The following is a 27606-nucleotide window of genomic DNA, read 5'->3' as shown; positions in this document are numbered from 1 at the left end:
CTGAAGTAACTCAGCGAGCCCAAGTATCAGCTTTTTCTTGCCTTCCATGGCTCAGAAGATACCAATTTCTTGATGTGCTTTCAAGGTGAGAGCCTGCACAAAACCTAAAGGCTGCCGCATTCCTCCAGGAAGATTCATGCCCTCATGCTCTTAGAGTGAAGAAAGTTTGGCACTAGTAGTAAGGAAGACAGTGATTCACTGAGTCCCATTATTTAAGCTGACACTTGGACTTGGAAGTACTTCCGTCAAACTTGATGGCTTGATGCAAAAATAGTTGCAAGAAATAGAGATAAGGGATAGAAAAAGGACAGTTTGTCATGTCCATACCCAGAACTGAAAATAATACATTGCAAGAAAGGTGTCCAGCCTGGCTGTTCTATTGCAATACTAATAGAAAGGCAGCAGCCTTCTTCAGCTGCTGCACAGCAAAACCAACTCAAGATCACTTTCCTAAGCCTGTTATAAACCCACACACAAACAAGCCCTTCTCCCAGTGCAAGAGCCACTGCAGCTTGTTTCCTACTGACTTACAAAGCCCAAGAGCAGACTTTGGACCCACAGTCAACAGGAATCTCCTTCCTCCTATGGGGCACCTACAGAATTATGCCCAACTAGCAGATTAAAGGTGTTTGCAGGTGTTTAAGGTGGAGGTGCCAAGATCCTAGAGAAACATCCCCTGCTTTGTTAGCTTTGCAGGTCATTTATCAGGTGGTTGGGAAACAGACCTTTACACAGACCTGAGCCAGGGTAAAGGACAGGGTCTTGCTACCTTCTACCTCCAGGATGCAAAGTCTGATCCCTGCTTTTTTCCAGGAACAGCTGATGACAGAGCTATTAACTCTTAAATCACTGCAAGCACCTTTAGATATTTGGAATTATTAACCATTTTAGTCAAAACTCAGAGGCTTGAACTCAGGATCTGCTGGTGGAACAAGTGGAAAACTATTTGAAGTGCTCAGTTTAAAGCACATTTAAGTTTTTATTCTATGTGTCAGGCCAAATTCAGCTACCAAACTGAATTGGATTTGGGTGGCGAAAGAGTACGGATGGAGAATGATCTGAGACAGAAAGCAGATGTTAAGCTTTGATGTTCTACTCTTTATTAAAGGAAACAATCTGGTGTTCCCTTAAAGAGTCTTTAATGAGTGGTTATCCCTACAGACAGTGACCAAGAAAGGACAGCAGTGGCTGAGGCACCCACAGATACCCAGCAGCAGCACTCACAGGGTCTCCAGCCTGGACCACACTGCCTGGGCTGGTTTTACAGCTGTTTGGAAACTGTTATGATTACCTAAACTATACATCCTGCTGCAACAGACACAGCACCATGGCTCTAGAGAGGGGCCCTATAATGCACTGCATAATACTAATAAACATGATTGTTATAAAAAGATAAGGTTACAGAACATTACACTTTGCCAAACACCAGTTGACTGTAACTTCAAGTTTTGGCTGAGCCAAGAGCCAGATTTTAACATTCAGCAGTAGTAGCTATTCAGAGGGTTATTCTAGTGCTGCTGCCAGGAAAAACTGCGAGTGAAAGGTCTGATTTATCACACATTGGGGTTGCAAACCTGTGCTCGGGTACCAGGCAGTTGCTTGTCAGGTTTCAGAGAAAGTCTGGAGGAATCCCTGGGTTCGGAAGTGGCTGGAATTCCAGTTTCTGTTCTGAGCAAGCAGTAGCACAGCAAGAGGAACATGCCCTGCCTGAGCACATGCAAAAGGGATAGATTTATCCCCGTGTTGCTTTGCCAACCTTCCCCCCCAAATCACCAAATAAAGAACAGCCTGTTTTTGAGACAAAACTTAAGTTATAGTAATGGGGTTTAATACAAGAATCTAGTACAGCAACCTCCTGCATTGATGCAAAGGGAAAACAGTGCTGGGGACAACATGACTCAAGAATCCTGTGAAGTTCCTATAGGCTGGAATATTGGGGGTTATTTTTTAATCTATTTACATTTCCTTTTCTTTCCCTGTAGTTATCCATCTCCTTTATTTTCCATAGAACTGCTCCAATTTGCCTTTGACAGTAGTTTGTCCTCATATTTCTTTAGACTGCCTGTGACTATAAAGCTTTTACGAACCACTTCTGACATAACATTTTTTGGGGATATATACATATCTATAGAAAAACCCAGGCATTATGCACACTAAATGTATATCACTAATTATAATCTCCCTGCAGATGCCAATCAGGAGAACAATTTAAAGCCATTGGGATGGGGAGAGTGAAAAACGCATCTGTGGTTTGCAAGGTAGGTGTACTTGACATGTCCTTTTATTAATGCTAATTATAGAGATTCCACAAATGAATGTCAAACAGTTTCAGGGTGTTTTGCTAAGAAATTGCTGTGATGGCAAAGGGAAGAACTCCACCCCAGCAGATCATTTCTTCTTGTTTGTTTTACTATTTTCACTGTTTTCTTACTTTTAGGGCAACCAAGAAAGGCAAAAAGCAAGCAGAAAAAATCCCTTCTGGCCTATGGTCAGCTGCTGTTTGTCCCTCAGCTGGAACAGAATATTCCCAGAATCTTTTTCATTCAAACAAATGAACTGAGAAAGAGAAAGAGTTAAATGGGAGCAGCAGGACTAATTCCAGTGGCTGGTTGGATGAGTCCCTATATCTCCTCTGCAGCACAGCTTGCATCTCCCATATCTCACTCTGGATCTAAAGGGCCATTCCTACTCATATTCTGCCCCACAAGCATTTTCCTGACCAAGAGCTGCAGTTCATGTTCCTCCAGGGTCCCAGTGCAGCCAACTGCCCTTACTCAGCAGATGAAACACCAGCATCAATATTTGCTCAGGTTCCACTGGGTTTGATCAGATCAATGCAGGGGTTGGAAGTTAATAGGGACGAAAAGCATCTGACTGTCCCATCTCTCCCTTTCTGAAGGGAAGGCTTGCTTAATCCCCACTGGTAAGGAATCAAGGAAGCCACAGCCTTCCCATAACCCCCTGGATTTATACTAATGGAGGAAGATCTCTTTTGTATTAAGTCTCATCATGATGGGACATCTCATTTAAATAATGGCACCTATTTGTGTTCACACCCGGGTCACTCCTACATGCTCACACCTTTAAATGCACACACCTTCCCTTTGTTTTTGCAGGATTCCTCAGCTCTTGCAGCATAGAATGAGGAATTACAGCAAAGACCCAGCACACTCCGCTTTTTAACCCTCCACATCCAAACGGCTCTCTTCCTCCCAGGTTCAAACTCTTTGTTGAGTGGAAACCAACCCTGGCCTAACTTTCACACTCCATTTTATTGCTACAACAAGCCTGGGTTCCTTAAACTGAGGCCAGAGAGTGATGGCAGCCTGTTTATTTAGAAATTAAGAGTTTAATTGGCAGCAGGTATAAACAGAGATAATTCCAGTGCACTGTGCATGGCCCAAGAACCCGTCCACATGTTAAACACCAGAAATGGGATATTTTAACTAGAGAATCAAATGCATCAGAGATTCCTCATTAATTGCCCTTGCACAGCTGTCAGCTACTACCAGAGTTTAACTAGACCACATGAACAAACAAGTCAGTAAACCCTTTGCCCTTTCCCTCCCCATCACCCACTTGCCGCACAAACACACTTCCTCACAGCAGGAATTCCACAGCCTTGTACAAATCTGGATATGTTAGAACCCAAACCCATCCTTTCCCTTCATATAACTGGAATCACCAGCTCCATCCATGCCCCTCATCACATGCTCAAGTAAATGGATCAAACCCGAAAGCAACACAGCTGCATGTGCTTACAGCAGCAGAGCTCTTGGGCTGAGGCCCAATGCCTCAGAAGAGACTGAATTGCCTGATTTCTATTGAAATAACTTGGGGTTAGACACCTAAATACCTATGAAAAGCCAGGTCCAATGTTGTTGCTTTATATTTTTAATTAACTAACATAAGTCCAGACAGAATATTAAAAGTTCTTAATGGGCTATTCTGTAGTAGTGCACTCGGGGGTTATTGCTCTTGACTGGCTAATAAATTATATTTTTATTTGCCAATAAAACAATAAGCATAATTTTTGTTATTCTACTTTCAGATGAAGTGATTTCTTCCCTCACAAGTGTTGGCAAACGCTAGAATACACTCTAGAATACCAGATGATTCATGTATCAATAGAGAAACAGTGGGGAAAAAATACCCTGAGCAAACAAAAGAAGCAAGAACAAGCTGCAGTCTACAGCTCAAATCCATTATATTGCAGTTCCCCATCAGCAGATAGCCTGTTAGAGACTGTCTCAAAACAAGCATTTGCTGACCTCCACGGTTGGTGGGATTTACTGTATGAAGCCAGGAGAGGAGGAGCTGTAGGAGCATGAGAGTTTTGGCTTTGTCACAGGTAGCTGAGCAGTGTTTTTGCAAGCTATATGAAACTCTGGAACAATAAATGATGCCTTTTGGTAGGGTCACTTAGGCCAGTCTGTCACCCATCTGCTTTTGCAAGCAACAGCACAACGAGGAAGTGCAGTAAAACTGCAGAAGAACTACTCACTGATGCTCAATGGCACAGGCAGCCTCTTCAGAGCCAAAGTACCCAAGTCCCACCTCAGGCACAGCGCTGCCTATGGATGAGCTCCAGGGAAATCACCTCTTAGCATTCACGTTTCCCTATAGCATAAATTAAAGGCAATAACCCCTGAGCTCCCCAAGAGTAACAACCCCCTTCTGCAATGATAGAGTTATCCTTTACCATCCAAAGCCATTTATTAACACAAAGAGAATTTTTCCACATGAGGCATAGATGCAGATATTAACCTTTATGAAGAAGGAAAGCAAAGGAACGAACACAAATATTACATGTGACCATAAAGGGAAGGAGTAGGTGTCAGATGGCATATAACATTTTGTCACAACATTACACTGCTATTCAAGATGACATCCCCAACTTATCAATTCATAATAATACTCAGCCAGCTCCAATGAAAATATTTATACTGAGGCAGTGACTTTCCCCTCAATATCCTCACAACATTTTACCACAAAGACAAGCTCAGAAATCACTTACTACAGGTATCATTAAACTCATCTTTGCCCCGCTGGATCCTGAAAATCAGCCAGGGAAACCTGAGCTTTTCTTGCATAAAGTTACTTCATACACACTTTTACAATATTGTTTGTTCAATACAGATGGTGGGGATCTTCACAGGGGAGCTTTAAGCAGCTTCTGAGATAGAGCCACCTCCAAAGCAATATGAACACACACACACTAAACAGGCTACTCCAAAACAACCAAGATTTTTGTTCAGATTAAGATGAGTTTGTAGAAGGGTTCTAAACAAGCTGAAAGGAATGGCCAGACTCACATCCTAAAGCAAGTGCTGCACTCAAAGCTACAAGCCAACACACACCAAAACCAAAATACCTGTTGTGCATTAGCATCTCCTGGAGCTTTTATCAGTCTTTATCAGAGAGACAGAACAGCACAAAAATCCTCTTACCTTTAGTCCATGGTGCAAACTGGAGAGATCCAGAGAGAAATCTGCCCCTTTACCCCCAGACTCAGAGCTGGGGTGCTACCTGCAGCCTGGCTTTAAACACTCCACCACTCACTCACCTCAGCCCACCTCATTTCCAGCAAATTCTGTTTAGTTTGAAACACCTGACAGGGGGACCCAGCCCTGGGTAATGCAACTGTTGGCAATCACAGGAATCATCACCAGCTGGGGCAGCATCGGGTCATCAGCATCAATGTGTGCTTAGAATAAGGAAGCCTTTCTTTTATTTCTTTTTAATTGTTTTAATCTCCTGCAAGCAAAACAATTCCTTGGATCATTGGACGGGATCAGGAAGCAGCATCTTGTATCTAGGAAAGATAAGAAATTAAATATGTCTGGATAACTCCTGCTGGCATCACTTGCAAACTGAGCAATCCCAGACTGAGAAGTCAGATTTAGCACCTCCATTCTGGATAGGAGTGTTGGGGGTATCAGGATTTCAGCACTTTCCAATGTGATAACTGACTAATCTGCTGAAAAGAAGCTAATTATGTTCATCGTAATGAAGTTTGGTTTTGAGAAACTGTGTTTTCCCTCTGAGAACACGAGCTACTCAGAACACAAAGTACAACTGCAGGTCCCTCTGATTCCATGGATTTTGTAGATGTGGATTTCCCATCACTTGGAGATTGTGTTAGGGCTGAGGTTTCCCTCGCGAATTTGCTTTCTTTTTCCTTCAGGGATTTTAAAGAGGCAGAAGGGAATATCTTTTTCCATCCCTTACAGTGTTTTCTTGATGAATTTAGTCATACATACATTTAATACCATAAGATTAAACTTTTCTCCATGGCATTACATAAATGTGTTTCTGATAATTACAACCATAAGACTGATTGTTTGGGCTTTTGTGATCATGTTATCCAGTGAAAAACTATATGCTCACCAAGGTGTACTAAAATCCATAGTAAAGCAACCACAGAGTAAGTTACCTTGAACAAAGTTCATGAGCTTGGTTCTCCGTTACTCCTTCCCTTGCAGAGTCATTTATACCAATAGAAAGTGAGTTCAGAGAGGTTACAATATTCTGCTGCTCTCATTCAGCAGCAGTTTGAGACCCACCTTGGAATCAGACAGATGACAAGGTGCAGCACAAGAGAATAGCAAATGCCATGAGATAGGTGATTTGATAATTTCTACACATTATATTAGTTAATTTTCCCCATGGACTTTGGCAGAGTTGTAGCATAGCAATGGGAAGCACCAGGTTCCCTGTCTCTCCTTTGTACCCATCTTCGTGACTCCAGAACTGAAGCACATGAACAAAAGCAACACATGTGTGAGCAAATCCATGAGCACATTGTCACTCTGCATGGGTTGATGCTCCACAATAAGCTGGGATGCTTAAGCTCTGTGTTGCCAAATACAACCAATGCGGATAGCTCTAGAACTGCCTGGAGATCTGACTTTTTTGCTGCATAATGACTCAACTACTGCTCTGACCTTCCTCCCTTCTTTCTTTCCTATTTTATGCTCAGTGCCTGTAGCAAGAGTGTACATTTACAGCTCTCCTGGAAACACATTTAGAGAAAATGGTAGTAAATGATACTGCAGAAACTATAAATGGTTCCAGAAAGACAGCAACATGTGCCACGGAGTGTTCTGGCTAAAAATATACATGGAACCAGATTGTCATTTGGTGGATTGGCCTGGTTCAAAGGATGTTGTTGAAACGCTGCCAATTCATGCCAACTGATACCAGTATTTTTGTTGGTAACTAGGTAAACTAGAGCCAAGGGTGGTAATTTATGTCCTGGCATTTTTAATTCTATCTTGAGGTTCTGGGGACAGGAAAAGTATAAAAAGCACTTCCCTCATGAGGTTTATGTTTGTTCAAGAAAGGCTTAATATAAAGAGAGACTCATATCATACACACAGAAACTCCCCAAGCTCTTTTGAATGTAGAAAGTACACACGCACAGTGTCCGCTGAGCCCGACTGCAACACTTACAGACTTGTTCTATCAACCTTCCCTAATTAACTGAATTTAACAGCTATCCTTGCCAGAGTGAGGATGAGGATAAAGAAATTCATCTGAACGTCTTGGCACTGATTTCTAACCCTGCTGTTCCCATGCTGGTACACGCTGTTTCAGAACAGTTTGTTACCTGACACCTAATGAAGGAAAATAGGCACATATAGGTGGTTATCCAAAGCCACAAATCTAAAACTAGAACAGAACAGACTTGGATTATGAAATTGCATCCAGTTCAGAATAAAACCAAGGGTGGCAGCTGCTTTTTCAAGCTCTCTTGGGAGTCTGTTGTCTGTCCCAAAGTATGGGAGGTATTCTCAGTAGGTCCCTTGGAGCCATGAAAACTCTCGTTTCCTTCTATGAATTTCAGGTTTCGTTCTTGCATCTGTGAGAAAGCATCAAATGTGTGGACAGATGGATCAAAAACATGCCTCAGCCTTCAGATTTGAGGACTAAATTGGAGAGGGGAGGGCAGGGAACACTCCCATGTATCATTGGGGTTATAACACAGATTTTGACCTCAATTTTGAAATGAATCTTGAATTGTAATTGGCTGAAGCACATTTATTTCATCATCAGTAAGCCCCAAACCATGGGTGAATCTCAGCTGATGCTCTGACTGTACTGTCCCAAACTCAGTATACTTTCTGGATCACTAGGGCTGAGATTTAAGATATAACATTCACAGTGGCCTTTTCTTTCTTTTTCAGTTTATTCCTATATTCCTGTACATTTCTAGCACGTTTCTAACGCAGTATATTCCTGTACATTCTAGTACATCCCAAGCCACTGCATCGAGTTACTTGCCTCAAAGGTCCATGACAACATTCTGTGGACAGAAGCACCAGAGAGTGGCCACTACCCTTCTGTGGTACCAAGCACTACCTGTATTTGGTCTCCCTTTCATAAGCAGGTTTTTCATCTCTGGTTTCCCACTGCCCTCTACCAGCTGCCTGTGCCTACAGTATCATGCAGAAGAGCTACAGAATGGATTTAATTTGGCACACAACAACAGTCCTGGGCCAGAGCCTCCATGTGGGCTCCTTTCCTGAAGACCAATGTAGGTGGGAGAATTTCATGGCAGATCAGGATTTTGCTGATCAAGAAAGCAAGGCTCTTTCATGGGGAGGCTACTTCATTCAAAAGCTACATGACTTGGCAGCCCAAGGAGCCTTTTCCTTGCATGCTTGTCAGTTCTGCTGGCAGCACGCAGGCAGTCCGAGCTTGTGCTTCATGGATTTCAGAGCCCCTGGATGGCTTTGTAATATGTGCCAAATAGGGAACAACAGCCTAAGAAAACAAAGCTTGTGCTATCATGCAACCTGGGAGGGATTTAGTCTCCATGTAAATGTTTCCAATGAGCAATTGTGTGAAGGTCACAATTTACATTACAGTGATTGCCCACCGCAGGAGGCACCAGCGTGGTTAACCTCCTTCTCCATGTGCATCATATCAGCAGAAATGGGATGGATTAGTGTTACATTGTCACACTGCTCTTTGGGGATCCTGGTTTACATTTCGGTCCTGGCTGGCAAACAATTCTTGATTCTTCCATGGGAGAAGACCATTTCAAACCAGGCAAGGAACAAAGCACTTGCATTTCAAAGCATGGAGGAGACTATTTCTAGTGCAGCCTCTCTATCTTTACAGCTCAGGGAAGGCTCTTTGCTCTATATATTTTGTTGAACCCTTTTCAAGTACTCCTAGTGCAAAGTGTGGGAGTTCGTCATTGAGATTGACGTTTCTAGTCCACATAGCAAAGTGTGCCTCTTCATTCCAGCTCCACCATCATGTTCCTCAGCCTTTGGAGCAGCAGGTTACAGAGGTGAAGTGCAGAATGCCACCTTGTGGTGTCTGACCTTTGAAGACCTTACTGCAAAAAAGTGGGGTTTTGGCAGGTGAGTTTTAAGAAGCAGTTACGCAGCAGAACTGATGCTACTGATCAAACCATCAGCTTGTAGCAGCCACTCTCTTTGCCTAGGTAAATACTCTCCACATGCAGGAGCTGGCTGTATTGCAGAGATCTCCTTAGTTTTGAAATCTTTGGTTCATTGAAGTGTTTTATTTTGTAGAAGCCTCTGGAAAACAATTAGACAATTCCAGAGAAAAACTGCATTAGGTCAGAAGGTGCTTCTGCATCACCTTTCTCCCCAGCCACGCCATCCCTTTTCCTTCCCCTCTTTAAGGACCATTTCAGCAGGTGCTATATTTAGACCCATCACTTTTACAGACCTGGTAAACATGTCTTGCTACCAGCAATGCGGTCTGACTTGACTTTTGAAGGAGATGGTGAAATGAGTTGTGCTTGGCTCAGCCTGAAGGGCTTCCTGGCAGAGATCTTTGCAGGGAGCAGAAAGGAAACCTGCCCCTGGGAGCACGCAGACACCCAAACACTGCAGGAAGGGCCAAGTTACTCAGAGTCGCTGGTACTCGGGGTTGTGCAGGATGGCACTGGACCTTGGTAGCTCTTTGAGACAGCGACAATGTTTTGTTTGCTGTGTTTAACAGCCTGGCATTGGGACTGCTCACAAACAGGACTCCCAGACCATAAACAAATACATACAAATAGCAGTGGTCAGTTGAAGAACCAAGTAGCCAGTCAGTCCTGAAAATGCAATATTTGTGCAGTTGTTAATTCTCCTCACTCTGTCCCTCACGCTGCACTGGACATTACGCAATTCGCCATTTGTCTCCATAAATCCAACTGGATTTCATTGCTGCTGTGTTGTCATTACTCCATCAGCTGATCTGGCTATGTATTAACTGGCAACACCACCAAATCCCAAAGGGACACCTTCTGATGCCCCTGAAGCAAAATGCACCTAACCAGGCACGGCGGACAGAATGAGGCTTACTGACACATGTGGGGATCAGAGGCAGATTGAGATTGACAGGGAAGTAGTGAGTGGCAAGGGCTGGGAAAGAGATCCAATGTAGCTCTGCAATTGCTGAGGCTGACATTTAAATTGCAGGCAGCCATGGGCTCATTCCAGGAGCCGCTTGTGGTTCGATGCAGGTTTGATCATTTAGAGGAGAAGCAGGAAAAGAAAAAGGGGGGGAAAAGAAAGAAAAATGAAATTGTTCTCGGAAATCATGTTTAATGTAGAAATCTGGTTAATATTAAATTGTAATCTGCAGTTTTCAAGTATACTATTCCTCAAGGAAAACGTTTCCTGTTTGAGTATTAAGGGTTCCCTTATTACATCACTTCCTATGTCAGACCCAACGAGCCTTCAACATGCATTAGTGTATTGATAATGGGAATTTCGAAATGATTGTTTGGGAAAAAAAAACCCTATCTGGGCAATACTCCAATCATATGGATCAATTTAGCTTTGGAATAATGGGGCCAAGCTGGTATTTTTGACACTGTGTCCAAATAGTACTTTCACTAGAGGTGTTCTCCACTGCAATTCATTTTCAGGAGTGTGTAGTGTTTGGCCATCAATTATAGCACCAGGTCGATTTATTCCCTGCTAAACTGACTTTGCAGGCAGAATTCCCCTTAATCCCACACAAATTGCAAATTGATAACTGTGCATGGAATGGAATGAACATTATGCACCCAAGTGTAATAATTTATAATAATAATAATAATAACCCACAAAATATCTGGACACTTTTACACACAGCAAAGACATATATTACCCCAAAAAGCCCAACCACTAATAACCAATTCTGCCAGCAAATATACACACAACCCAGCATGCCTCACAAATTATGACGAGGAATTCTTGCAGGAAGACACCACTTATGCTTTCTATAAAATACTGATGGAAAGAGCTTTCCAGACTTGTTGACAAGACCAGAAGAAAGCCAGAACTCCACTTCTAACTGTATCAGGCTTAAAGATCGTTAGTGGTTTAACATTTTAGCTATCATGGTGTGATCCATGAGTCTTCAGCAGAAATGTTCATAGGTCACTGATGGCATCATGGTTATTTAAAGACTAACTGGTTCAGAAACTTCATGGCCTAACATTGGCTGAAAGTGTTCAGCTAAATATATTTGTCATTGTGAAAAAGAGAGAAATTATTGCAAAAATCAATTTGAAATATCTTTAAAAATCCAAAATAAGATTTCATTTGGGGGAAAAAAATCAAACTGTAGTACAAGAAAATGAAACTCAAACCAAAATGTTTCTAAAGGAATCTAAATCCAATGTCTTCATTAACTGCAGTGTGTACTGACTTGAAAAAGGCCTTACATTATCTGATGGCAATGAATTCTTGGATGGTGTATACACTGCTTTTCTTGGAATTACGATGATTTTCAGCATAAGAAGTCACTGCTCAGTTAGATAAGAAAGTTTTCTCCTAAATGTTCCAAATGCACTTCTGTGTAAACTCCATCATTGGAATCAGATTTGCTCTCCCTAGAAAAGGTTAATGTCAGCTGCTCTGATTGTATGAGATGATTATTCTTTTTGATAGGTAATTTAGTTCTGTATGAAACCCTTTAGACCTCAAAATATCTTCTAATAGGACCATTGTCTCTTTGAATGGACCTTTGTATTACTTGATGAAAAAGAATTTTACTTCAAAATTTAACTATAGGTGCATTTGCATCACTTGATCCTAAATTCTGATTTTATTTTCTAAGCACTGACCTGCCATTGGAGCTGCCAATGGAAGCACAACAACCGGATTCATTTTCACAGAGCACCAACGGGAGCCAGTTGCCTTCAGTAGGACTTCAGTGGGCACAAGCACAACCTTGCCTTTCCTAAAGGAGTAATATTGAACGTTAGATGTGCTGAGAGACATGGTTATGGTTGCTAAATCCAAACAGCATTAATAAACTCGTATTTATTTAACATGTAAAGATAATCTTAGTGAAATAAGTGATAAAATTGACTAGGATACCTACAGTTCCAGCAAAACACAACATACATTCTAAATTTGTCATCAAATTCTTTCTTTTCTTAGCAAAGAAGACAGCATGGGCATTTCTGACATACTCAAAAGTGTCTAAACCATGTGTTACATATTAGAAAATTGATCAATTTTCATACTGTTTAAGATACGTGGCACTACACATTATATTTGAATGTATCATCATTGCATGGAATTCAAATGCAAGGAATATTGATCAGTTTTGTCACATACTGCACTTTACATATATTATCCTCTTTTATTTACCTGTGTATGTAAAGAAATGTATCAAAAGTTTACACAGATTCTTCCCTCTTTGCTAATATTGAAAAGAAAACCCCTGTTTTCTTTAGAGGTGGTTAGGAAAGAGGTAAAGCAGAAAAATTGCTCTTTAAGTTGTGTGCTCTGATGTAATTGTTTTGAAATCAATGTCTGGCTACTCAGCTGATGAAAAAACTGCTGTTGTATTGAAACCAGGCTGAGAATGAAAATATCTTTTCCTCTCACTTATACCAGGCAAACACAGAAAATTAGTTCAGAGCAATAGGTCAATTTTACTGCTGAAATAACTTAATTGGCTTCAGGAGTCAGCTCTGCAGGACCTGCCCTTCTTCCTCTCAAAGTAATGTGAAATCTGCAGTGACACACAGGCAAATCTGGACTTGGCTCTCTTGATGCGCGTATCAATGCACAGAGCAAGATTTACCCTGCTGAAGCCAAGAGAACTGGACTAGAACAAAACCCCCTCTTGGTGGGATCAGAGTCAGCCCTCGGCATTTCATCCAAATACTCTGGATTTAGATGAGCCCGAAGTTAACTGCGGACAGTGACTAAACCAGCGTGAATCAAGGTGCTTCCACCGAGTTCTGCAGCTAGAGATCTGGCCCTGGGCCCACGCGCAGAGATGTAGATGGGGTAACAGAAAGCAGACTGCATCCCTCCCGCCACCCCTCTGTCTGCCCCTCTCCGTCCTGCTAACACCAGGCAGAGCAAATACCGCTGCCGGCCCGGCCTCCGGAGCTGCAGCTTATAAAGAGGCTGTTGCAGACTGGCGGAGTCATACCCTAGAACAACAAAATCCATTGGCAATAGGGAGCAGAGAGAAAGCGGCTCATTTTTCAAGGGCTTTCTGCCTCGGCTCCATCCAGGAGCCAGCCTCACAGACTTACCAATATTTTCATAATTAACTGAGCAGAATGTTCATAATTTGTAAACACAGTAAAAAGAGCTTTGAGACACAGGGTGTGCAGTCAGAGGGAGAGTGTGTGCGATGGGGGAACGGTGCCGGGCTGAGGGGCAGGAGGGGGACGTTTCCTCAGGCAATTTACATTTGACTCAGGAAATCTGGGAGGGTGCCCGCTGCAGTTAAGTGATCGGGCTCACGACTCAAAGCGATTTTTCTTGAAGTGTCACTGCAACATACAACCACCATGTGTTCTTTCTTGGCTCGGCTTTCCCTGCTGATGCTCCAACGCTTGGAGGGGCTGCTCCAGCCTGCCCGGTTTTCATCCGTTCGCTTCGGCAGGGAAAAGGACAAAACTGCGTTTTGATATATGTAAGAGTGCTCCCCTGGCCCTCCTCCTCCTCTCACTTCCACAAGAAGGGGCCCTCCTGATTTTTGGGATTTGGACAAAAGTGCTAGGAGTTAATGGACAACAAGGTCTAGGATGTGTGTCTCTGTACAGGAGACAGAGGCTCTGCAAGGAAAAGGAATGAAATATTTCAGCAGCAATCCAAATCGCGTTTGCCAGACTCAGCCACCTCTGCTGGTCTGCCAGCTCCTAACCGAAAACGAAAGGCCTCATCCGGTATTGTTCTGCACTTGGGCTCATCCCTTACATTGGTGCTGAATAGGTACAAAATGCTTCAGCTCAAAACTGGACCCACGCTGGGACCCCTGGGCTTGTGAGAAGTGTAATGGGATTACCCAGGGCTGGGAGCAATCAGAGCACCAGGGGAGTAGCATGTTTGAAGGCTGTTAGTAACTGTCAGTCCCGTCGTGCCGAAAGAGGACACTAATTCGGTGCTGTTTCACAGGGATGATTTAATCCTTACCACCATCTGGATTCTAGCTGGAGGCCACCCACTCATGCACTGACCAGCTCGCATATTGCTTAGCTTGGATGATTTGATGTGATCATGACCTGAGGCTGTATAGCTGTCATAGGGGAAGAAATACAAAACAGCTTCGTTTACAGAACCGAGTTCAGTTTCAACTCCCAGTGAAAAAAAAAAACAACCCACCAAACAAAACCCTGAAAGAATTTAAAATATAGTAATTCTGAGAGTTGCAAAATCTCCTGTGAATGACAGCAGTTTCGGTGGGGCACATGGTAGTGATTTATGTCTTGAAACAGGCAGCTGGCATGGCTGCAATCAGAGCCACAGCTCTCCTGACCACTGCCAAGTCACCACACCACTGACGTGCCAGGTCCCAATGCTTCTATCACCTTCCTCTGCTCCATCGTGGGTTTCTCCTCTTGGCGGCCGGCAGCATGGCTGCAACACAGTGTTATGGTGAAGAGGGATGCTGGACATGCTTGGCAACAGCCACAGCCACAGCTCAGCTCAGGCCATGCAGTGGGGGTGAGGCGCTGGAGGCAGTGCTAAGTAGAGAATGACACGTCAACCTTACTGCATGGAAATGCCTCTGAAGCAGCCAAGAGCCAGCCAGCACACGCCTGTGGATGGAAGGACCATGCAACACTGACTTCTGCTGCATTTTTGGGGTTTTTTTTTTAAGGATGTTGTTTTCCTAGGCATGATAAAGCAGGACAGCCGCAAGTCAGTGATATGGTTGACTTGTTCTGGTATATCTTAACTCCTCCGTTGCCAAACTTGAATGTTCTCCTTCTGCTGTGTTTCTGGGGTCATCTGGATTTGTCTTAGTCCATCCTTGCAAGAAAACTCCTTATTTTATATTCTGGGTCTCAGCTAGGTCTCACTATCCCTGACTTGCAGAAGCTCTCCCTTTTGCAATGCTAAGATCTGTGCAGCTCAGCTGATGTATGTTCACCTTCACCTGCAGTGAGGATGTTCACTCTCAGGCTGGTGTGCTGAGATCGTGGACTTCTGATCTGTGTCATACCCAACCCAAGATGCCACCAGCACCAGCTCTCTTGAGCTGCCCCACCACTGGCTGTTGCTGGTTTTCTCTTAAGCAGACCTGCAAAAATGAGGTACCTTGACTAAGCATGTCAATAGAGGGCTTTTTGGAGGACCACTAGTAAAGATACAGGAGGCTGCAGTCTCCAAACCCACCTTGCTTTTGGATCACCCTGATGCCTTTGTTCCCAACAGGCTACGGACCCGCAGTGACTAGTCTCCTAATTGAGCTGCCTAAATGAGGTGTACAACATTCCATGGTGTAAGTAAGCCTCAGAGTTTATCAGCCTGGGTGGTAATGGAGCTAACAATGTCAGAGTGAAAGAGCATGCCTACATGTTCTCCAAGCCGTCCGGATACGAGCCAGCTCCAGCCTAGCAGCCTTCTAGCTGCATTAACGTGGCACCTCGCCCAAACTAATAAGTCCTGTGGAGAGGCGCCATGTTAACATGGCCATAAAGCTTCCAGATTGGAACAGCTTCACGGGTAGAGCCTGGGTCTGTCAGCACGGAGAGAGGTAGACCTCCTTTTTGTTGCTGTTCCTCATTTTACAATCCAATTTCAGCTCAGGCAGAAGACCTCCCAGCTTAGCTGTGTCCCTTAGCAAGGGGCAAAGGTGCTGCCCTCGCAGCATTCTCCAGCTTAAACTGGTAGATGTCGGGTGGTTTTACCTCCTTCCTCCCATGCAAAGTCCTGCGTGCACAGGCACACATGGGTGTGCATGAGTTTTGGTCTGATTTGTTCAGCTTTGAAAGCTAACAAATATCATTTTGGCCTGGAATAATTTGGCCAAATTATAGAAAGGAACACCATGTCCTGGTTTCTTGTGATGCCTTTTTGCTTTTCATTACATGAAAGATAAATGGCAGATAATGACTCACTCATCTCCATCCACCTTATAAGCCCCGCAATCAAATCTTATTGCACAGGCATCTAAGGTATGTAGTGCTGAAGAAAAGTGCTTGTCAGGAGGGATAGAGAACAAAGGGTACCTGGAGGTTAGTAAATGTTTTTCATGGGTTCTGTAAGCTGTGGTTTCCTCTATTGGGGGTGTTATATACTTTCGGCTTTTGAGCTCCTCTGTCAGACACCCAGCCAAACAAGGGAGCGATTAGCAGAGCTCCCTTGTTGAGGCTATTGTTGTAGGTATGGTTTTAATACACCCACAGTTCTTGGCACTGATGTTCATTTTCTGACTCCAGGAAATCTTGAACTGTTTATTGATTCAAAGGCAAGAAATAGAACATTGAGATGGAGCTAATTGGCCAGAGACATAATCTGCAAGTCACCCAAATAAATATTGCCATTAATTGAGACCTAGTTTCGTGGGAGGAAAAAGTAGCCTGGGTGAACAGCGATAATTTCTTGCAAATCTATGTTTTATTGGTTTGTTTTTCCACGGACAGACCCTGAAGTGCAGGCTTACTTGAAGACACACTGATGTCACAACACAAGTGCTGGGTGCCCAAGCCCCCAGTTTGGTGGCTCTGGCACAGATGGAGCTTGGCCTTGCTCTGAAGAAGGGTGGTTAAATCTGCCTGTGACATTTCAGTGTTTGCACAGGAAAACAGCCCACAGAGACCTCTGGCCCTGGCAACCTGGCTGCTTGTTTCTGCTTATGAATGCTCTTCAGTGGTAGATGGGATACGATGTGCCTCAGATAGGTAAACTGGGCGTTCACTGTCCCAGTGAGAGTCACACAAGCCTGCGTCAACCCCTAAAGAACATTCTCTGCTATGTTGGGACTCTTTGCCCTTTTTTAGTTTTGCCCTTCCATGCTTATAACTATCCACGGGCTGCTGTTTTGCTTCATCAAGATTTTGCAAGAGGCAGACACAGTCCCAAGCTGATTTGGAGAAACAGGAGCCCATGCTTTAGTAGGCTTGTTGTATGACATGGGGGGAAGACATGCTGCAAAAGATGATGTTAGTGCAAACTAACAGTTCTTCTGTCCTCTCTCTACATCCTCCAGTAACTGGTACCTGACAGAAGGAGAGGCTTTGTCCCTCTGTTCCTCCTTCCCTTCAGTGTTCACTTGTCTGGCGATCAGGAGGATGGCAGAGATCCAAAGCACTCGGAAGAGGAATAAGAATAAAGACAGACCAGAGAGCAATATTTGTAACGTTCCATTCTTTGGAACAGCAAGGGCTGGGTTACACGCATGAAAGCTCTTACACTGGAGAGAAACACTGTGCTGGCTAAAGTAGCTCAGCAACCTATTTCTAATTAAAAAGGACTCCTCTCTTCCCTGCCTCTCATTTTACAGCAAATTAGATATGAAATCAGATCTGCTTTCTCTGCTTCTCTGAACTCTAATGACAGCTTACCATTGAGAAACATTTTGTTTGGGCCTAGGAGAGAGGGCAGAAGCCAAGAACAGTCTTCACAGTTTGAAATGCACTGAGAAATGTTCAAGAAACTCCCTCGCTGCTGCAGCAACAAGGACAGTGCGTGGCACAGGGAGCAGAGCCTCAGGCCGAGGAGGAGAGCAAAAGAGCTGAGGATTGAGAGGGGAACCACTACTGCAGAGGAGCGCAGGGTACAGTGATGGGTACATTCAGGGAAGTAGAATATACCTACTTCTGGTCTGGACAATAACAGATCTATGTCTTGCTGCTTGTCATGGAATATCAAGCAGGTAGATGAGAGCCTTCATACTGAACACTGCACTGGAAAGCAAAGAAAATTAAAATCTCCACTATCTGTGCAAAGAGAAAGGTCTTCTAAAGGTATAAACCCACTGTCCTGCTCTAATGTCACTGGAGCAATCTCAAACACTCATCTTCTCTAGAGGAAAGGTTTGATTGACCCCAGAGTAAATGGAGCCTGGGAATTCTACAGAGAAACCTTGTCAGGATTAAAAAATGAGACCATCTCAAGGTATGTTATGAACAGGATAAAAAACCCATTACTGCATCTTTTTAGGAGCCTTGGTAAAGTGCCAGTGCTGGAAAAAATCTTGAATTCAATCAGGTCATGGAACAGAAGGATGAAAAAGCCCTTTCCCTCCCTGTCTACGCTGCTGCAGTACAGTCTTCTGCATCATGGCCCAGCTTGAGGAGACCATGGCTGTGCGCTCCCCTGGACATCAGATCAGAGTGACACTTCCTATTAGGTATTCCCCTTTACAGATCTGCTCCAACAACCGTGCTCCTGAGTTCACTTCTCAATTCTACTAGAGAAATCCCTTAATGTACATAGACCTATCTTCACCATAAAGAATAAAGCCAGCCCTGGAATGCAATGGCCTGTCTAATCCTGTTACTTTATTTCTTCCCGAGTGCGGAAGTCCTCTATTGTTTATCACTGTTTGATAAGCTCATATTGCAATTTGCCAATCACAAAGCACTGGCAGAAAGGGAAAGGATTTGACTGACTCTGAAAAACCAAGGAGTGCCTCTGTTAATCTCCCTGCCATTCTTCCGGCATCCCTGAAAGGCAAATACTGGTGGCTGGCGATGATTGATGGGCAGCCAGTGATGGCAAGACACCCCTGAGCCAATCCACAGGCCAAAGGCTCAGCTACACCTCTGCAAGTTGAGCAATCTCACTAAATTGTGTGTGATAAAACTCTAATCTATTGACTATAAAAACCTGGTCAAGGGAATGTTTTGGCGCAGTTGTTGAGTAAGAAGATAAAAAAGATTGGAAGAGATGGGGAAGTTTCTTGCTTAGTTTCTAATCACTTTTCCCCTCAAGGTTTCTTTAACTCCAAGTCTAGTCTGAGGAAAGACTTTAGTTTTGTCTGTCAAAGCCCGCCCGTTGCATTGCTGAATATCAAATCAGAGACCCTGGAACTAAGTGCAGGGATAAAAGAGCACGTGCACAAGCATACACATGATGCACACACACACCAGCTGGTCATTTCTTTCGGTGAAGAGCTCTGCAGAGTCAGGCTTGCACTGAGAACCGCAAAGTTCAGGTAGATGCACTCACACAGTAGCAATTTCAACGCACCCCAGCACAGTTCTCTTTCTGTTGTCTGTCACCCATTCTGGTCAGTCCCTGATAACCAACTATGTCTGGAGCTACTGTAACAGGAGAAAAGCTACAGCACTTCTTGGGGAATACAACCCATATCGAGGTTTACAGCAGCATGGACAGGGAGAAAATGGGAAGATGGGCTAGGGAACTGGAGAGTACAGGGTAGAACTCCTTTGAGCCCTTCCAGTGCACTGCTACTACTGCTATACACCTGAGAAAGTACTTCAGCAATCGGGTGAAAGATACCATCTTTCAGGCAATGGACCCTTCGAGTCCGTACCTAGTTACCACTGCTGCCAGGATGAGGGCCTTGATGTTACTGTTCCTATTGCCTTGGAAAGGGACAAACCCCCATCCTCTCGCTGCTTCCTACCCCTGTGATCTGCTGATCGACCAAGCTGGGTTGCAGCACGTCACATTGCAGTCTCATAAGGGTACTGCTGAATCACAGAAACATGCCCAAATCAAATAACAGCAATAACAGAAACAAGAACAAACATTCATTTGTATGCTCTAGGGTAAGAGGTCCCCAAATGCCTTAACAAAAATAACTAAAAATCAAAATTACAATAAACAAAGGCAATATGCTTATAAAAAAAATATCCCACTTGGAGCACTCGTACCACTTAATCCCATCTGTCAATAACACAGCTGCTCTGCAGGGACTGTTCAGCATCTTTCTTTATTTTTCTAGGCATCCTGGCTGTGTATAGCACATTAAATGACTCAGAGTTCCAACAAGCGATTTTGAAAGTCACTCTCTGTGGCTGCTACATGTTTGCTTTTCTCTTGACCTCACCATTCGTATCTTGCTGCTGTTGCAAAGCTAATTCATGGGCTGGATCCAAAAAACTGGGAACTGCGCTCCCTTTGGATTCTTGCATTTCTGAAGAAGTCCTTCCTGCTTCCTGTTTGCGCTCTCGGCAGTGTTTCCAAAACAAAATTTCCACTGCCTTTGAAAAACACAGAGCCACGCTGAGCAGGAATGCAGCTCCAGCTCAGTGGCACGGCCAGGACAACCCAAGAGAGCGATGTGCTGGTACAGAAGTCTGGAGGCTGAAATCTCATTTTTATCCATAAAAAAGAGGCTTCAGGCTTCCAGTGTCTTTCGGATGCAAGTGAGGTAGATGGAGCTCGCCAAACTGTGGCACCAATTTAACCACTATAGCAGGTTGACTGCTGTGAACATCTGCTGTTTGCCTATACAGGAGTTAGATAGATGTGGAACTCTCAACCCTTTTGTAGTGAGTGTTAGGACCAACGTTAAATGACAGCGTGAGCTTTCCCCACCGCATGTGCACCAATGCTCTGTCATGGCTTCTGCTGATGAGGCTAGGGATAAAAAAGAACTGGAGGGAAACAACTGTTTAACTTACTCATGCCAGCTTCCTACAGATTCTATGGCCCAAAAAAAGCCCAAATCCCTGCTGGGATGAAGAGGGTTTGCAATATAAGGAGATGAAGAAGAGTCTGTCCTGGCTGAGAATATTATCAATTACTACTTTTTTTCATCAGACATTCCCTCAAGACTACCTAATTCTAAGACCTGTTTTCAGAGTCCTTTGGAAGGCTGGAAAAATCTGGGTTTGTTTCTGGGGCAGCAAACCTGAAACCACCTTGAGCTGCTGAGAAGCCTTCAGCTGGCTCTGGATTCCCCTCCTTGGTGCCTCTGGTTTCTTAATGATCTTTAATCATTCATTAGTTTTGTTCATTAGATGAGAATCTGGTGAGTCTTTAACTCAGTTGGCACAAAGATGCTGAGGTTATTAAAGGGAATATCATTACCACCATCTCTGCAGGTATGAAGCAAGTCAGTTGGAACTGGCTGGGGGTTTGGAGTGGATCAGGAGATGGGAACTGCAGACACCTGGGCTGTGCAAGTGATGCACAAACTTGTTTTACAGCTCCCGTTGATGCCAGATGAAAGCTACTTGGATGCACTAGAGATCTGCAGGTGATGGTTTATAAGGGTAATAGAGTTACGTGTGGCGAGAAGAATCAAATGTCCAGTTAGGTCTTTGCTTTCTTAATATTGTGACAGCTTATGTGCAACACCTTATTCTGCAATTTCAGGAAGAAGATGGCTAAATTTCAATGCCATTTCTGCTTTGTTTTCCTGGTATCATTTTTCTTTTGTTAAAACTCAAATCTCTCTTTCACAACCAGGCATCTCCTGCAATTACAGTGTCAGTCATCATCATCCATATTACCTAGATTTCGTAATGTGTGCCTGGCACCTGGGCTGTACTTGAAAAATGTCATTTTCTATTTGCTCAAGTATGCGCAGAAATGTATCCAGCGATGGATACCAGTCGTGGCTACAAACAACTCTGGTCTAAAATATGTATTTGTTTTTATGAAATGAAGTTGAAACAAAACCTCACAAGTTTTAAAGCATTTCTCCACATGTTCACTCTGTGGTGAAGGGATCAGCTTTGGCTGTACTGTAGAGAGGATGAACTAAAAACCAGAGAGATTTAGTCACTCAAGTCACATGGAAGCTGAGCAGAGGATGGAAATCTGTTTTCTGCCTATATTATCACCAGCTTTCTGTGGGCAGCCACTAGACCTCCTGCACGTGATGCATCACGGCTACCTGGGGAGAATAAGGTCTGCATGGAGAGTGATGCTCAGACAGTGCCAGCCCCGCCAGGCTATGGCAGAATGGTTGCTTTGTATGAATGGGAAGTACCCCAAAGTTTCAGGATTTTTATACCTTTATAGCAGCTCTAGCGTGTACAGACGTATTTCAGTGCAGTTGGTTTTCCTTTGCTTTAAAAAAACTGCATCTCCATCATGCTTTTAACATTGCCACGCAAAAAAACAATGGCTAATTCCTCCTCTGCCTTCATACTCTGAGATGTATCCTCAGACTGGGGTGGCAGAACCAGAGAGTCAAGGGCAGGCCAACAGTGTGAGAAAAAGTCTTGGAAGCATGGAAGGCAAAACATCTGCAAGGAACAAGGAGATCTGGGCAGAGGGAGTTTTCAAGGAGCCATTCCCTAAGGCTATTTATAGCATTGCTGAGCCCTTTCTCCTCACAGCAGGGATGTGGAATTTGATTTGGCAATTCCTTGGCCACCTGTGATTTGAGATTAAACATCATTGCAATCATTCACCATGTTCTGTGCAATCAGACAATTCTTGTTTTCCTCATTCCCTTATGTCTACCCCACTGCACCAAGTCCCACACGAAACCCTTATCACAGCCGGGTCACATCTTATCGGTGGGTTCAGACTTCCCATGGCTGACACAGACTACGGCACTGCACTCAGGAGGGTCATTACGGTCATTACCCTGTTATGTGTCTGCCCTTCCTATGTTGGGCAACACCACAGAAAAACAGCTCGATAACACAGCAATGAGTGGCATCTCAATGCAAATACACAGACAGAAGATGCAGAGTCAGCATATGGAGTTATAGAACTGGCATGGGTAGTATAGACTGGTGGTAAATCCATATCTTTTCTTTGAAGTTGAGTGTTAACAGTTGGCCTGATGCCACCTTGGTATCAGGTCTGAGACATACTTCCCCCAATCCCACTTCTGTGACCTTCCGTGTTGTTAACCATTATTTCTGATAGATGTCACTGTGTGTCGTTGCACAACTCCATCAGCATCACCTGCACCAGTAAACGCCTGTGAGCCCTGTCCTCTTTTAACCTGGTGTAAATTCCTCACCACGCAACAGTGAATTCACGCTCCCGTGAAGGTTAACATGAGACATGAAGATTAAGCTATTTCTCTTCCCTTTCTTGAGCAAAGACTATCAAAGAATTACAATACACTTCCCAATGTCACTTCTATCTGCCCAAGGTGAGCTACTATCTGACTTCACAAATATTCCCTTTCATTTTTAAAAGTCAATTATAAATGATCTGAGAAGTGGAGGTGGTTTATGTAGCAAAAAGAGGATCATGTTAATTTATACCTCGGAGCCGAAGTCATGCTGATGTGTGGGGTTATCTGCCTGGTCCTGTCTTCTATGACTTATGCTGTGGTTGTTACCTACTGGGTTTTTGAACACAGCCGCCTTCTCATCATCGTTTTTGAGCATCTCCTGAGACCAAAGGGAAACACCTTGGGTTGCTCCTGGCTCTGAAGAGTCCTCCTTGCTGCAGGCGCTGGTAGTGATGTGCCTGTCACCCAGAGCTTCCTTGTGCCCGTGGCTGAGCTCAGATGAGCGCCTGTGCCGCACACCCCATGCCCGAGCCATGCAGTCACCGGGTGTACCGATGCCGAATGAAAGAGCAAAGCAGAGATTCAACCCCTGTTTATTTTGAAATAATCTCTGGAAACATAACATGATAGCAACTCAAGTAACTCCTTTCCTTTTGGCAGTGGCAGCTCTTCTCGAAATAAACAGGTAAGTTACAAGCCTCAGGGGGATTTTAAAAACCACTTGTCCCTCAATCATTTTTCCACTTTCCAGCTACTACACAGTACAAAAAGACTTAAATGATATTTATGTTCCTGTAGACTTGGCAGCATGGTCCTGTGCTCATAATGGGCTATGTTTTTTGGGACCTAGTGAAGGGGGGAGAAATTTCCACTCATTTTGTATAATTATGATATAGAAAATATTTGTAGCTCATGTTTTTGGATCGTAACTAATGTGCTGTTCAGTCCTGCCTCCTACGTGAGCCCGACACGTTTGCCCTCGCGGGGCTGGTGGGATATTTACACCCCAATGGCATTTGCAGTGACATCATTGAGCGGGCTCAAGGAGTTGCAGCTTTGGGGCTGTTCTTCATCACTTGGTTTGCTTGGAATTCTCTCTGCCACGAACAAAACGAACCACCAAGGAAAGAAACACCCCTGAAAGTCCTCAGCTCATACCTGTGCAGGTTTGGGTTTGGTGGTTTTTTCCTTTCACTTTGTCCTGGTTTCTGTTTTCTGGTGTGTGGAGTGGTCAACAGTGAAAAAAACAGGGGAAGAAGTACCCATGGCTACACAGAGTGGTCATATGTAAGCAAAGTTTACATCTTGCTCAGTGTATTGCTTGGATGTATGATTTGGGTTATTCCATACCAACTCCTTATTCCATAGCATTCACATCATGCTCAGATCCCACATTTTCCAATATACCATTGCTTTTCATCTCATATATCTATATAGGCAAACACACACACAAAGATATCATTCCTTAGTCCATGGAATCTATATCTATATAATCTATATTAATCTATATAATGTCCTATGTCTTGGACCTTATATGTAATCCTTAGTTGTCTGTCAGTGCAACGGGAAAAATGAGGTATCCTGTGTTATAGGGTTCAAGATTACAGAATTCACCATCTGCCATTCAGAAGGAGTTTCAAAGGGAAAAGCCACTTTCCAAGGACTACTCCAGGCAGTGAGCTATGCGGAGCATCCTTCTGGAAGTCCTCATCAGGCCCTACCACCATGAGGCTATTGCCAGCCCTCAGTTACCACAGGGCAGAGCTGATTCCGATGGGCAGCTCAACCCAGGAGAGACTGAAGACTCCTCTCCAAAGTGAAGCACCTCTTTTCTTTTTATCTCTATACATATCTCAAGGCCTGTTAGCCCTCCCCAGCCTATGTGAGGTGATATAATTGCCTTTCCTTTGACTCCCAAACACAAAGAGAAAAGAAATAGAGAACTTCAGGGCAAAGCAGACACCCTTCTCTGTTTTCTCCATTCAATTAGCAATGCCCACAAATCCCATCCATTTGATTAAACCCATATAAATAACATCTCCCCCCCACCCCAGCCATGCCCCCAAAAGCCCTAAATTAAAATAAACAGTTCCAGGCTTCACTTTTTCTGTTCATTATAATCATCCCAAATCGGTGGCTCAGGCCTCTCTCACTGGCTTCTGTAAAAATAGTTCTCCTTTACTGCTAAACCAAGGCTTCTTTATCCAGCCTCCGAGTGCACAAATGCTGCTCTTATTTACATAGAGAAATTACAAACAGGCTCTTGATTCTTTGATCCTGTGTATTCAAACAGCCCCAGGCTTCTGCTGATTCTGGCTACAGGAATCAGGTGCGTGGTGGTGGGTTATTATGGTGCAAAGAGCTCTGATTTTAATAGTCCCAGCGCCTATTTGGGCTGAAAACCTTGGGAAGGAGAAAAGCTCTGTGTCCCTCTCCTGCTCCAGCGCCCTCAGGACACTGAACATTGTTCCCTTTCTTTGGTATCCAAAAATGGACCTGGTCCTGTTGGCCTTCAGCTGCAGAACTGTGCCCGGTTCTTGGCTGATCCAGGATGCAAAGTAGTTTTGTGGGATGCATCTCACCTCTAACTGGTTCATTTTGGGTATTTTCAGTGTCAAAGATTGGAGCAGGAAACTATGATAAGAAGAATTATTTTTTTAACTACCTCTATTTTTTCCCAAACTTTATTCCAGGAAAAAAGAACTTCAGGAATACTCCCCAATCTGCAAATGCAGAGGCATCTTTTTTAATTTCCAAATCCCAATTTGGGTGCAAATCCCTCATCAAAATGAAATTTAGAGTTGATGAATCAAAACCATTTTTTTCCCTGCTTACCCTCCACCTCTACAAGCCACACACTTACTGAAGAGCCACTTAAGAACAAGGAAAATTGTGATCACAGGGATATGTTCTGCATGTTTGCCTGGACATATGTCAATTGAGCTGTTGCAGCATTTTCATGCCAGCACAGGAGCACCGTCGTTGGGCTGTGAGGCCTGACAGCTCAGCCTTACTGGGATCTCCTGTCACCTCCAGCATCAGTCTGTGCTGGAATATTAGCATCAGAACAACATCAAGATTTCCTGATTCTGGGCTAGCTAAGCCCAAAAGAAAAGATGAGATAATGCTGCTAAGAAAAGGTGAGGCAGAACAGTAAGCGATGAAAAAAGTCAGTAAGATCCATAAAGTCTTTCCTCACATGTTGTTCCTGCCCTTGTTTCTTGCTTTGCTGTTCCTTACACTGGGAATTTTCTCCATGAGTGTGGGAGGATGCTCCAGCAAGCAGAGCTCTGCAAAACTGTTTCTCCGCAAGGTTTGCTCATGATCTTGCTGCATTATGCACAGTGTGAGCTCTTATCACCCGGCCTTGACATCTCCAACCTCTGCTTGGGTGAGGGTTACTATCAGGGAATATGTTCTTTCAAATCCCGGTCAGATTGCCAGGCAAGACCTGACTTTGTGCATGGTCTAGCAGGCTACTGCTTTTGCAAGTATTTAATGGGGCTTTTTATTGTTACTAATATTACTTAGCTGCATGTGGGTTGTTGGGCCAAATCCTGTGTTAATGCTGGCCTTAGCCAGCAATAATCCCCATCAATTTTATGTGAGCTTGCTACTAAGTAAGGCCAGAGAAGAAGTGAGTGGGAAGCTTTGGGTTTTCTCCCTGAGCCTAAATCACGGAAACCAAATGAAAAGACTTCCCTCAACCAGGGCAGCTTCAGACACGGGTGCTGAGCAGAGACAAGGGCCTGACTTTGTCCTTCCCTAATTACATCTTTGGGGACAACGTGTCTATGTGCCTCCGTGCAAGAGAGGTGAACAGACAAAATCCTTATTCCTCATGAAGTCTGTGACTAATTCACAATGTCCTATTCTCTGCTTTCTCCTGAGTCTCCTGTCTGATAACCCTCATTCATCTCCCTCTACTCACACCCTGCCAAACCCCCTTGCTTTAGCGAGCAGGAGGACCCTGCACAGCTAGATCACATTTTATCTTGGTTCATGGATCGCTTCTTATTTATTTAAACCTCCACTGCCTCCAGCCTCAGTAACGATGCTGCTGCCCTCAGCATCAATGCCTCTGCCAACAACAACAAGCTCCATTTAGTCTGCTACAGCTTCCTATGGAGAATTGTTTTCTCACTTTACTCCTGCTCCTCAACCCTTTAAAAATAGGCAAAGCCTAAAAATTATCCCCAACAGGCTTTTGCATTGGTTCACTTTGAAACAAAGCCTTTACACATGTTTGTTCTACGGGGTCCCACTGATTTTTCCCCTTACAAACTCTTCTCCCATTGCTTTTTCAATCCCAAGCCTTTTCCTTCAAGGACTTTTATATACGAATGTGAAAGGAGAGAGGGGAAAAAAAAGAAGGAAAGAAAAAAAGAAATTTATTTCTTTTATTTGATTACTGGTTCCTTATTTATGCATTTACACACACACAAGGGCAGTTGCTGTGTTTTAATCCTACAATAATTGGCT

General features: G+C 43.8%; 2 long non-coding RNA genes across 2 annotated transcripts in view; both read right to left on the bottom strand.

The window, feature by feature from the left end:
* LOC115616761 overlaps nt 1-4585 on the bottom strand; it is a 57699-nt gene extending 53114 nt beyond the window's left edge. The window contains exon 1 of the long non-coding RNA XR_003994384.1: nt 4505-4585. This is a non-coding gene — a long non-coding RNA (uncharacterized LOC115616761). The remainder of the gene's footprint in view (nt 1-4504) is intronic.
* Nucleotides 4586-4828: 243 nt separating this feature from the next.
* Nucleotides 4829-27606, bottom strand: part of LOC115616762 — a 129870-nt gene continuing 107092 nt past the window's right edge. Inside the window, exons 4-5 of the long non-coding RNA XR_003994385.1 lie at nt 12089-12204; nt 4829-5815 (exon numbers count right to left, since the gene is read on the bottom strand). This is a non-coding gene — a long non-coding RNA (uncharacterized LOC115616762). The remainder of the gene's footprint in view (nt 5816-12088; nt 12205-27606) is intronic.

Source organism: Strigops habroptila, chromosome 14 (genome assembly GCF_004027225.2).
Source record: "Strigops habroptila isolate Jane chromosome 14, bStrHab1.2.pri, whole genome shotgun sequence".
Taxonomy (NCBI): Eukaryota; Metazoa; Chordata; class Aves; order Psittaciformes; family Psittacidae; genus Strigops; species Strigops habroptila.
Note: the sequence above shows the minus strand (reverse complement) of the source record. Positions and strands in the feature narration are given on the sequence as shown.